General features: G+C 35.0%; 1 protein-coding gene across 2 annotated transcripts in view; it reads right to left on the bottom strand.

The window, feature by feature from the left end:
• The window catches only part of LOC150083032 (uncharacterized), a 379,196-nt gene that overhangs the window by 263,818 nt on the left and 102,641 nt on the right, over positions 1-12,737 (bottom strand). The window lies entirely within an intron of this gene.

Genomic DNA, 12,737 nt, shown 5'->3' on the forward strand with positions numbered 1-12,737 from the left:
CCCTGGTTTTCCTCTGATAAGGCTCGTGACCCTTTCATACACGCTTCAGTTAGACATGCAGTCATCTCCATACAAAGTTCCTATCCACAGAGACCACATTTTCTCCTCTTATCGAGGAATCTATCACCTACTCCATGTACAATGGAGCTCAAAACTTAACGGGTTCCGTATTAGATACGCTTCTACTTTAACTGGAACCAGTGACAAGTAATGAGATGTTGTAAGGATAAACAGCTTTAAGAACAGTGTTGATGCATGTCAAATTCCGCAAAAATCGACGTTAGCAACAAGTTCTAATATTTGTTAGAATAGGTGGCACAATTAATCTCAATTTAAACATGTTACAAGACACTAAAATATCAAAGTTCATTGAGATAGAAAGTACTTTAAAGAGTAATCCATTATGGCACATGGTATGTGGTAATAAACAAAGTTTGTGCTCTTAGCCAGGGGAACATTTACAATTCCAGGAAGCTTAGCCAAAGCAGTCATTGGAAATCTCGATTAATAAACCATTTAAAGTATTCGTTTGTGAGAAGTGAACCAAATCTTTGGTTTAGTAATCAGGCTGAATCCGTGTTTCAATCCGTGCAAATAAAATGTATTTTTCCCCTAAACTTTGTCTTCTAAAATTCAGAAGCGTCTTATGGTCTGGAAATACAAATAGAAGGAAAAGTTATGGGAACATATGACTCTTTGCTAAAGCTATTGGTGTGCAAATATGGACAATTTTATGGACAGACAGTTCAAACAATAAAACTAACTGAGCAATAAAAGACAAGCAGATATACTACTATTTGAGCATTAAAACTACCAACTCCACTCCGCTACCATCTATTATCAGTATACTGTTTTGTATTATTTATTTATTGTGTTATTTATATTTTGATCAATGGCGGTGGTTGCTTGAAGAGGATATCATGCTAGTTTGAATAAAAAGCGGAACAAATGACTTAATTCTCCATAAAGCAATTTCAGAGAACGGTTACAGTTATTGGTCCCAATTCAACAGTATTCCTTATCATCATCATAGTGTTCGACCGATAAATCATGTACGCTTGCATATAAATATATTATAGTTTATCGAAAGAGATGACCGAGAAACACCAACGTTTATGATTTCATCAACTACAGTTAAAGTGCTTCACATCTTTCACGTTTACTTAGAAAAAAAATGTGCAAGATATGAACCACGGCATTTGTTTTAATTTATTTAGTACTAAGAATGAACATTTTCATTTCCGGGTCCAATGATCCCATAGCTAAGCTTCATATATCTTTTTGGGATTTCAAGTCACTGCACAATAGAATTCGGATTGTCCAAAACAAGTGACAGAATACGAGTATATTTCGAATATTTCATTTTTTGGAGCAATCGATTTCCTATGCAATATAATCACGGTATAAAGTTAAGCAGGATGAAAATCAGATTATTGTGCATTTATTAGATGCTCACGTTCAATAAATTATCTACCTACCTATGAAAGGAATGAGATAGAGGCAAAAATATTTTGTTTTTCAATATAACTCCCCTGAACTTCGATACATTGGTTCAGTTTTGTTGGCAATGAGGAAATACGAGACAAAAGTTTGTCCTGTCCGTCTAATAACGCAAAAACAGCAGACTTCATCCATTATCATCAGCAAAGAGTTGTCCATGAACGTTTTTCTTGAGGTGTCGAAACAGGAAATAGTCGGTGGTGGCCAGATCCGGCTGTAAGATGGATGGGTAAGTTCTGTAAAGTCACAGTTTCTCCAAGCAGTCGCAATAGCATGTGATCTGTGCACTGGTGCGTTGTCGTGAATAACCAGTACACTTCTAGAAAGTTTTCCACGGCGTTTTTCTTTTATGGCATCCCTTAGGTTGTACTGTAGGGATGCATGTGAATTTCCAGTGACTATCTGCTTGTGTTCCAAGTAGTGAATGTACAAAATTCCCTCAGCATCCCAAAAAAAAAAAAAAAAAAAAAAAAAATGGTGGCCATGATCTAGCCAGCTGAAAGTTGTGCTTGGAATTTTTGGGTAGGGGAGAACCCTTTTGTTTCCATTGCTTTGATTCTTGTTTGGTGTTAGGATCCCAGTGCTGAATCCATGTTTCATCACTCGTAACAATTCTGGCGATAAAAGTTTCAGGATTCCTTCAATAAAGCTCTAAATTTTCCTCACAACAGCGAACTTTCAATTGCTTCTGCATATGAGTCAGAAATCCTTAGTCATTCCCAAATGTTCATGGAGAATGGTTATAACTGTTCCCTCAGATATGTCATATTCCTTAGAGTTTTGAGAAACTTTTAAACGTCTGTCATTCAATGTCTTGTATATGTAGTGGCGGATCTAACGGCCAAAGAGGTCGGCAAATGAAGACCGGGTTACTCAAGAAACGGGCCCGGCAGTATTAAAAGTTACAATGCAGAGTATGTTAAAACAGAAACAAGTCCAATTTGGATATTTTTGCCAATTTCAGGTTAAGTGTAGATACGATCTTTACCAATTCGGGAATTCTTCGATGTTCCTTTTTTTAATTATGATGTGAAAACATCTACAGCGTCACGTAACAATGGAACGGAAGTGAAACGGAAATGCAAATGTTGTGGTCAAATATTTGTATTGTTGCAATCATACTAAGGAAGTATGATTGTGACGTCACACTGTTCTACAAATGGATTTCGCTAATCTCTTCCAAGCCAAGGATGTTTTCACAAAAAACATCTTTCGTGCGTACAGGGTACACACGCTTTAATTTTTTTTATCGGTTGTATATGAACTGTATAAGGAAAAGGCGCCTGTATTTTGGTCTGTCGAGTGGGGTCTAATTCTTTAGGTATTAGGAACTGTACTTGCTTATAAAACTTTAAAATAATTGTTGATGTTTTTCTGCTTGAACATTGTGAGTGTTTTTCACTGCAACAATCAATATTTTCTTCAAACATATCAATTGGTTTCCATTCAATCAATCGGCCCATCTAGTATTATTTTAATCTAAAAAGGTATTAACCGCTTCACCGGCTATTGGTTTTCGTGATGTATATTCATCATAATTTCCCTCTTCACTTTCTATCTGATTCTAATTAGTATGTAATGATGAATACCATTTGCTAATCTAATAGAAGGTGATAACCTGGATCCTTACGAAAACACCTACAGGTAACGATCAGTTCGTACTTTGTCTTCAGTTTCGTGCGCCACTTTTAGTGTCCAAACAATTTATGAGTTCAGCAACCAGTACTGAGAAAATCTCTGTCTATACAATGCTAAATCGAGAGGTTGTACAAATATTTTTTTTAAATGTAAATAAATACCGAATATATAAGCATAAATATTAAATTCCTTCATTTCTTTGGAGGGGGAGGGAGATAAAAGGAAAATATTTTGAAAAAAAGAAATCAGACAACTAGTGTTCCATTAAGAATGCGCTTTACAATTTTATCTATGGTATAAAGCTTGTTTTAAATAAACATATATGGCGGCATATACAACTATAGTTATTTCTAGCGAAGGGTGTCGGAACCGAGATTAACTGCTAAAGTATTTATATCATATTTGAAAGTATATCAATTAATGTAATTTATTTCAAAAACCTTCGAATTTAAAGATCGTTATTTGTCTACGCATGAAGAAATACTCTGTCACTTACATATTTCGGGTTGATTCTACGTTTCAAGATTTCATCATTGGTTTTCTGAATTTCTCTGGCATTAATGGAAGGATTATGTAATTTTTTCTGGAAACTCGCAAAAAATTGTCATATCGAGAACTTTAAAAAGAGCGATATAGAGGGTTTCACTGTAGCTCGCGCCTTTATGCCTTGCCTATTCCACGTATTCACGCTACTCTAACAAGATCGAATCTTGTCAACATGCCAATGTTTCTTGAGAAGAAAGCAAACGATTATGTTAATAAGTAAAGAGCGTTCAGCTGTCTCTATTAAGATGAAACTCCCTTGTCTCTGGCGATGTAAGAGAGAGTTCATCTGAATAGGAAACTATCCGTAACTTCACTAATTTTTGTTTGTTTTTTTCGAGAATTGTTTCCTTGATTACTTCTGTGAAATCGAAGTTGGTTTGGCCATCCAGTTGCGCACAAAGTACTAACTAGCCACAAGAAGAACGAAAACTTAAAACTTTATACAAATTACCAACTAGGTCTGGACTGTTTCATGTATCATGAGTGATGTAACCGAGTGGTCAACGGTGGGGTACAGTAGCACAAGCGTTTGAATTGGCCCAGGTTCGAACTAACGTGGCTACTATATGCTTCCACAACAAGATAAATTATGCAACTAAACTTTGATACTAATACATGCAGGGTTTTTCATCCAGTAATTCCATGTCAAGGGAGGGGAAGCATACTGAACAACTCCATACAGTTTGAACCAAGAAATATTAATAAATTAAGTTATATTTCGCTATCATTTCACATTATACTGTTACTACTTCCATCTAACCGTGTTTACCACACCGCCAACAACAAAAAAGCATATCACCACGGCACGTGATTTTCAAAATGAATTTCAAGGTCGACAAGGCAGGCAAGTTCTTTCTTTCTACCTGTAGGCATGAGACGTCTTTTGCATTATAGCCAAGGCCGTTTTTTTTTTTTTTTCTTTTCCGCCCCATCTAGACGATCGATGAGAGATAAGAACACAGTGAAAAGATTAATCGTGGACGAAACTTTTCCACATAGTTAAACGTACAATTTAGCTCCTAAATAAGTTGCACGAGTTTCTAGAGCTTCTTAAGATTGGTTTATAATCCAAATTATTGAAAGGCACGTCGATAAATATGACATTTCATTTGATAAGTACGGATCAACACAGCTTGTGTTTTGTTATAAATTTAACTGGTTGCGCTGTGCAACTGAAAAGGTAAGAAATGTTGCATTATAAATTGTTAATTTTGTATAAACGCATCTACCATACGTTGTCTCCTTTTTTCGCTGTTAAAGGCGCCGATATGTTCTTATAACAGTCATTTAACCCCCCCCCCCTCAGCTAACCTGAGTGATGGACAACTCATTATCTACAAACTACGCGCATTCGCAGAGCCGAATTACATGTTGGCAGCATGAAGCACCCGGATAAGTAGGAATTGAAAAGTGCATCTTAATTAAGGATCTCTGACCACAGATCCTAATTTAGAAAAACAGAAACTTCCTGTTTTTCTAACTTCATTTTATATTAGTTTTAATTAAATTATTTATAATTAAAACTAAACCGTTTTAAATGCGTTTTTTAATATAAGATTCTTCCCAAAGACCAGAAAAATAGCTGCATGAAAAAATACTAATCATAAAAGTAATTTGCAATCCATCAAATAGCGTGGTATTTCGTATGGAGTAGCACTGGTTATTTGAAATAAAGGAACGAGGCATATTGCGGTAACTTGATTTGGAATGGTAAATATGTAATTCAAGTCATCAACTCATTAAATAATCTGCTTCAACGTTTTCAACATTAAATAAAGAACTTTTCTGTTTATGCTGTGGGATAGCTGTGCAGGACCAGCAGAATTTACAAGATAAATAGAATAAGAACTTTACAAGGATCTACAAGAATATTGCCTTTTGTTGTAACAGGTGGATTCGAAAATGTGGCTTGTGTAACTCTGTAATTTCCCATTGACTACTTGACTTCTATTGAGCATTTAAAAAACATTAATGGCGATCTCTGACTCTATATGAGTATCTCTTTATACGGATCGTGTTCTGTTGCTATAATTTCTGCACCTATTGTGGTTGGTAGTCTCTTTCTCTTAAAGCATACCAAAGTCCTCGAAAGGATTGGATCATTTTTGAAGAAAATTGCGAGATTCGTTCTTACCCTGAAAACCCTGTAAACTTATATTTGTTCTAGAAAATAATTTCACATATATCTGCAGGTTGATAAAGGGTGTATAAGTTCTACGATATAATTAACATACTGCTACCCTAGATCCTTAAGTGTACTTGCTTCTTTTAAAGAACTTCAATGGGCCGTCTTGGTTTTTTTTTGGTTTGTTTTTAGTTCTAATTTCATACGTTATAATTGGGGTATAGCACTCTATTTGCTGTTTTTAAATAAATAACCTACATGTTAATTATATATACATTAATTTAGGTTAATTGTTTCATGAAAAAAATATAAATATAAAACAGAATAAATACAAGTTTAAAATTTTGATTTCTAGAATCCATTAAAAGCGTACATTATAAAATCTGTTAAACATTTGAAACTCACAATCCTTTTTTTAAATCCAGCAAGTGTTTATAAACACCAATAGTATGTTTTCAAACTACTTAAAAATTTTATTTGAGGATTCTATTTCGAAAATTCCTTTTTCAATAATGAGTCTGTCCTAGATTCAGTAGAATTAAATATTTACGTATTATCTGAAAATTCTGTTCTCAGTTAATCTGGACATGTGCTGCCATCTATTGTTAAGTGAAATGCGCACGAATTATACTTCTCAAAAGTAAAAATAGGGGGAAAATTAAAATAAAATACGAGTGACAATACTGTTTTTTCTTTCAGTAAATTTTCATGAAACGATTTAAGTAGTATTGTTGAGCCACTTCATGAAATGCAATCTGTGCATTAACAGATATATTATATTAACTGGATTATATTTTAAAATGATTGAACTATTTGTCTAATTGAACGATACAGTATCTGTATGTATAATTTGCAGGAAATTAAATGTGTTGTTATTTGTTGGGTGGCGCAAAGTGAGCCAATAAAATTTAGTACTGTATTTAATCATTTTTTAAATATGCAGTTCTAAACTTATTTTCAACATGTAAAATATAGTTTATGCAGTTCTAAAAATGCATCAGGCATTTTTAGAACCGTGTAAACAAAAAACAAAACAAAACTAGAAAAAATTTCTAAATATTTTATTAAAATATACTAACTAACTGCATGTCAAGTGGGGTTGTATACAAGCTTGACAGTTCACTTCTTTTATCGCAGTTTGGATTATTTTAAAGGGAAGGGATACAGTTAAATGGAAGGGGTGCAAGAATATTTAGTGATGTTATCGGGGAAGTGTTTGGTGGGTCAGAAAACTGCTAGTTTGGGGGGGAGGTGGGGAACAGACATTAACTAGAGCCGCAGGCAGAGGTGGAAGTGATTCTCGCTCCGCTTATATTGGAACATGCAGCAGCCAGGAAAGCCAGTATAGCGATTTCAAGCCTGCTGTGGGTCATTATGGAACAAGTAAATAAATGGGCTGTGTTAGGGCAACTAAAAGTAAGAACAGACGCATGTATACCTGCGTGTACACTAATGCTAGGAGCATAGAAAATAAGTTTGAAGTACTGGTTACGTCGACGAATGCAGATATGATAGACATATATCGGAGATGTGGTGTCATTTAGGCATAACAGTTGTAGAATTTCATTATGGCGAGTAAAATGCATTGACCAACATTGGCCAGTGCAATATCCAGGAAAGTGCAGTTTGCTGGCCATTCCCATGTATAGGAAAGTGCGTCCACCTGACAGAGATTGTACTAGCCAACCAGTGCAATGTTGAGTCAGTTTGATGTGACACACGCACAGGGAAAACAAAAATGAGAGGACTTTTGTGGATTTATTGGATAACTGTTTTCTGCATCGGCATATTACAGAGGGAAAGCTACTCTCGATCTGATCATCACCAGCGACTCTTTATGTATTAAGAATCTGCAGATAAAAGAACAAAAGGTGACAGTGTATTCTTGTGGGATTTACTTAAAGATATAACTACTGTCAAAGAAAAGGACTTCTGTTTTCAAAAATGTGCCTGCAAAAGTCTCAGACAGCTTTTAAATTCTGTGTAGTGGGAATAATGAAGCTACCAACAACAAATTCTAAATGGGAAGCATTTATGGATGTTATCATAGAACCTATTAGGCTTTTTATAACAACTAAGATATACCGTTCTAAGAATAACCTAAATGGATGAGAGGTAAACTATTGAGACATGTGGCAGAGAAGAAAAATGTATAGCATGCATATAAATGATCAGGTGATATAGAAGCATATGGTAGATATAAACTAGGCTACATAATCTAGGTATAAACTAGTCTACATAAGGCAGAGTATGGGAAATCTTTTCAAATAGGTGCAAAGACTTCTTTACTTATGTGAACACAAGAAAGAAGGAGATGAATTACATTTTCACACTTCATATCGATGGTTTATGCTGATGATCCTGTTCAGGTTACTGACAAATTGAATAAGTACTTCGCATCTAACTTCACATATGAGGAATTCTATAGAGAAGGAGATGCCAGAAATTTATCAAACTCTAACGGGGGAGGATAAATAATTTTGGGATAAGTGAGAGACAAAGTGGAAGAGAAATTGTTGAAGTTAAACAATAAAAAGCACCCTTGGGGTGGATGGGATCTATCCTATTATAACAAGGGAGGTATACAAACCCGCAGCTATAATTATAAGAGCATCAGTTAATTCGTGGGGGAGAGTCCTTGTCGATAGATTTTCGAATGAATCGCAATTCACGAAGGAGATCAAAGGGATTCATGAGTAATTACAGACGTGTTAGCTTAACTTTTGTTCCAGAAAAAATAATGGACTCACTGATTAAACAAGTAATGCAAGACTATCTAAATAGGAATTCAATGGTACTACAGTATTGTCTGACCAATCTGATTGGTTACTATGATGCAGTAACAAAGGAACTGAATGCAAAAAATAATTCTGATATCATATACTTGGATTTCAGGAAAGCTACTGATATTCTTTCACATAAAACACTGCTGTACAAATTGGAGCAGTGTGGCAAAGGGCGAGTTACTGCTATAGATAAAGGGATGAGAGAGAGAGAGAGAGAGAGAGAGAGAGAGAGAGAGAGAGAGAGAGAGAGAGAGAGAGAGAGAGAGAGAGAGAGAGAGAGAGAGAGAGAGGTTATTAATGGACACAGCTCTTCGTGGACTAATGTTGTTAGTGGAGTCCCTCAAGGGTTTAGTGTTGGGTCCATTGTTGTTTTCTATATTTATTGATGAAGATATATTAGGCTTAATGTCCAAATTTGCAAATGATACAAGAGTTGGCAGGGCGGTTAATGACAGTAATTAAGATAAACTACTGCAGCAAGATCGAGATAAATTAGACAGATGATTTAAGAAATAGCAGTTGAATTTATTTTGATGCTTTATAAGCTTGCTTCATCATTTCTTGCATCATTTGCCCCAACTAGTACTAATATTAAAGTCTTGTAGAATCAACGAAGAACAAGAACAAAGATTTAATTAGGATATAAATAAAGATAATGGTGTTCTGGGTTAACAAGATCAAGGGAAGGTGAAATTTCAAATGCTACTGAGCGCTGAAAAGAGAAACATTCGGTGCAACATAAAAATCAGGTCAAAAATACATATTTAATCGCATACAATAATAAAATTAATTAAGGAAATGTTCTCGCCAATACCTGTGCCAACTTTATTCCTTGATTTATAAAAGTGAAATTAATTAAGAAATCTTTAATCACACAAATTTCAAATAATGAAAATTTTACTTCACTTTTACGGACTGATAGGGGGACGGGTGTCGTTTAAATGCAAGGTAATTTTTCAAGACAATTTGTACTTGACTAACTAAAAGTTAAGTTACTCTGTACGAATTAGGAACACTGAAATAAAGTTAAGTAATGAAAACATTCTTTAATTTACCTTGATTTTACAATTAGATAAAACAGCCCATAATTATTGGAAGATAATATACAGTAACTGTAAAATACGTAATGTCCCATAAGAACTACAATCCTTCTCTGAAGCTTAGATCTATCGAACTATTAGAGAAAGGTCTAAAAATCAAATGAAACTTACATCATCAGACTTATGTCCGGATCTTACTTATAGAATTCTGTAACTCTTGGCCAAGTTCTTGAAAGTGAGCAGAACTCTAATCTGTTCCATTTAAAGTTGACTTATAACCACCACACTACATTCTAGTAAATTTTAAACAGTCATGGAGCTTATTCTAGAAATTTAAAAATCACTCGCCACGTATATTACAACTTAAAAAAAAATCTGTCCACCTCATTTCTTCCTCCACTTCAAGCACTGCCCTAGACCGACATCTAGAGTTATTTTCGATCCAAGAGTATATATAATTCGTCGAATATGCTGGTTCTGTAGGCTTTATCTCATATAGCAGTTTACTTTTAATTTCCACGAAATAAATTGAAAGCACTGTAAGAGAACATATGCTATACGCTCGGAAGGTAATGAAGTCATGCAAGAAGTGGGACTACTAATGAACCGGTTATTTATATCTAATTTTAATGTGTTTTTTATCAAATTACAAGAAAACAAAATAGAAATTATAATATTTATGGAAGTACCACGAAATTCACCGTGGTTCCATAGCCCGTGGTTGCTAAATGCGGTGTTGTTGTTGTGTTCTCTTTATCATGTAAACTCCTCTGACCCTAGGTGGCTATTGTGGAGTGGTTTCTTAATTTTGGCCAATTTGCTAAAGTAATCCAACCCATCATTTCAGTAGCAAGATGTCTATGGGACTCATATCACCATGTTAATCAACGATTTGCGACTACCAAAGGGAACTTCTGGTTCGCGCACATATATACCGATAATTCACACGCAAGATGATTCCTGTCCATTTTTCAGTGTCTTCATCGCTGGACGGATATTCCTCTGTTTTCATGATTAGGAGAAAAATTTGTTCGAATATTGGCAAATTTAAAAATAAAAAGATTAATTTATTTTAGTATGGTTAATTATTTTTTTTCTTTCCTTTTGGAAACGAACCGCCATTTCCTCAGTTTTTATTTTTCTTTTGGTCCTCCCAAAGGACCAAAACCAAAGTTTAACTGTACACGATTTAATTTATACTTTTAAGTGAGGGCTCTCACTGTAATCTGTATAGTCGTTAAATCCTGTCCTGAATGTCAGTAATAATAACTGATTCTACTCAAAAGCTGCCTTTAAGTAAATAGCACAGATTTTCTCCTTATTAACGCAACTAAATCAACTTCCTTTTCAAATACAGTGCAATATATGAAGTCAACACAAAAGAAACCGACTAGATTTCTCAGGACAGTTGAAAAGAATTTTAATGTAGCGGAAAAAATCTGTCAGAATTAAAACCTCGTTGAGTGTGGAATGTCCTCCCTCGCCAATTATTTCTGAATATCCGAGGAACCTACCAGGTGGCCCGAAAGACTTCTTTACCTGCACGCATGCTACGTGAAAACATTCTAAGCTTCCGAGGTCATGCCAGTGTGTACTTCTCAACTTCGATTACACATAAAGAAGTCACGTCAGTCAAAGAGTGCTAGTAATAGAAAGAACAAGACATGCGCGTAGATGGTCTTAAGAGGATGAATCTAATGAGGGGTTATCTACGTGATATGACCTAGAAATTTCTTTCGCCACTCTGTGAGAAGCCCATTGTTCGGCCACCACTGCTGCACACCTGTCTTTTCAATGATTTGCGATCAATTGTACGATTAAAGGCAAACAGTGTCGTATGACCGGGACATATAAGGATTGGTGTCATAGAGTGTTGTGTCTTACCTATCAACGAAACGTTTTAGACAGGATATTCCGTACATATTGAGACGAGTACTTCATGGCTCACTAACCCTCTTTACATAGTCTGATGGCCATGTATTGAGTAAAGCGATAACAGCGCTCTGTTCTCTACGAATTGGTAAGCAACCTTCAGACACAGATTGTATATTAAGATTTGCTGCTGTTATTGTAGTCGAATAAATAGTGCACTAAAATCTTCAAGAACAATATAAGCGCTTCCGACTCTTGGAGACTTAAAATGCCTTTTTTTTAGTTCAGAAACGACTCTATGACTTTTATCTTTAAATTAGAATAAATGCATCATTAAATGTCTGAAATATCTCGTGGTACACGAACAAATGATCGAAATAAAGTTTTAATAACAGTGGACGAATGCTACAGCATTGAAAACTTTTGTTATTTTGGTGCCTCATGGCCTTGATTGAGAATTAAAAAAAACCGTCGCATTTAAAAAACCCTAATGGATTTTTCATTTATTCTTATTAAGTTCAAAATAACCTAACTCCTTTTAAAAATAAGAAAAGAAACCCAATGAGATGTAAGAGAATAAAACGGAAACATAAATGTGGAAACAAAGATATATTTTAATATCTTAAAAGATATTAAAAGGAAACGGAAACAAAGATATCTTTTAATGTCTCAATGCTAACCTTCAGAACAGAGTCGAAACCGCTGACATAGTATTCTTATTTACATCCTAATATAAGGGAGGACCTTGTTTGTTTTATTCTCGAGTAATTACCCGCCTTAATCAGCTTACAACTGAATAACAGGTAGAATATTATAGTTGCTAGAAATGGCTGTTGAGATCATGTTGAAAGGCTGGGGCCTTTTGAACAATACACTGTGAAGACCTTTTGGTGTACAAAAAAGACTTCTTGGAGCAAGGTTATTTTATTTTATTATTACTTTTGATTACTACTTTTATAGAATCACATGTAACGTAATGTGATCAGGTTGGGTTATGTGTGGGTATTCTTCGATTGGTGTTTTCTGTTTGCTGAATGAAAAACCCGAGTTTCCGGGAGAAAAAGCTTTTGTTGAGATCGACCGATTCATATTCGCGCCTTTTCCACCTGGCGTGGAGAAAAGGTAATTATAATCATTGTACTCCCGCCAGGGAAAAGTAATATGATGCAGAATGTAAATGAGCAATAGGTATTCCACTTTTGAAGAAGACTATACTCATTATGATCAGCT

The sequence above is a fragment of the Mastigoproctus giganteus genome, chromosome 7 (genome assembly GCF_048544385.1).
Source record: "Mastigoproctus giganteus isolate SK-2022 chromosome 7, ASM4854438v1, whole genome shotgun sequence".
NCBI lineage: Eukaryota > Metazoa > Arthropoda > Arachnida > Uropygi > Thelyphonidae > Mastigoproctus > Mastigoproctus giganteus.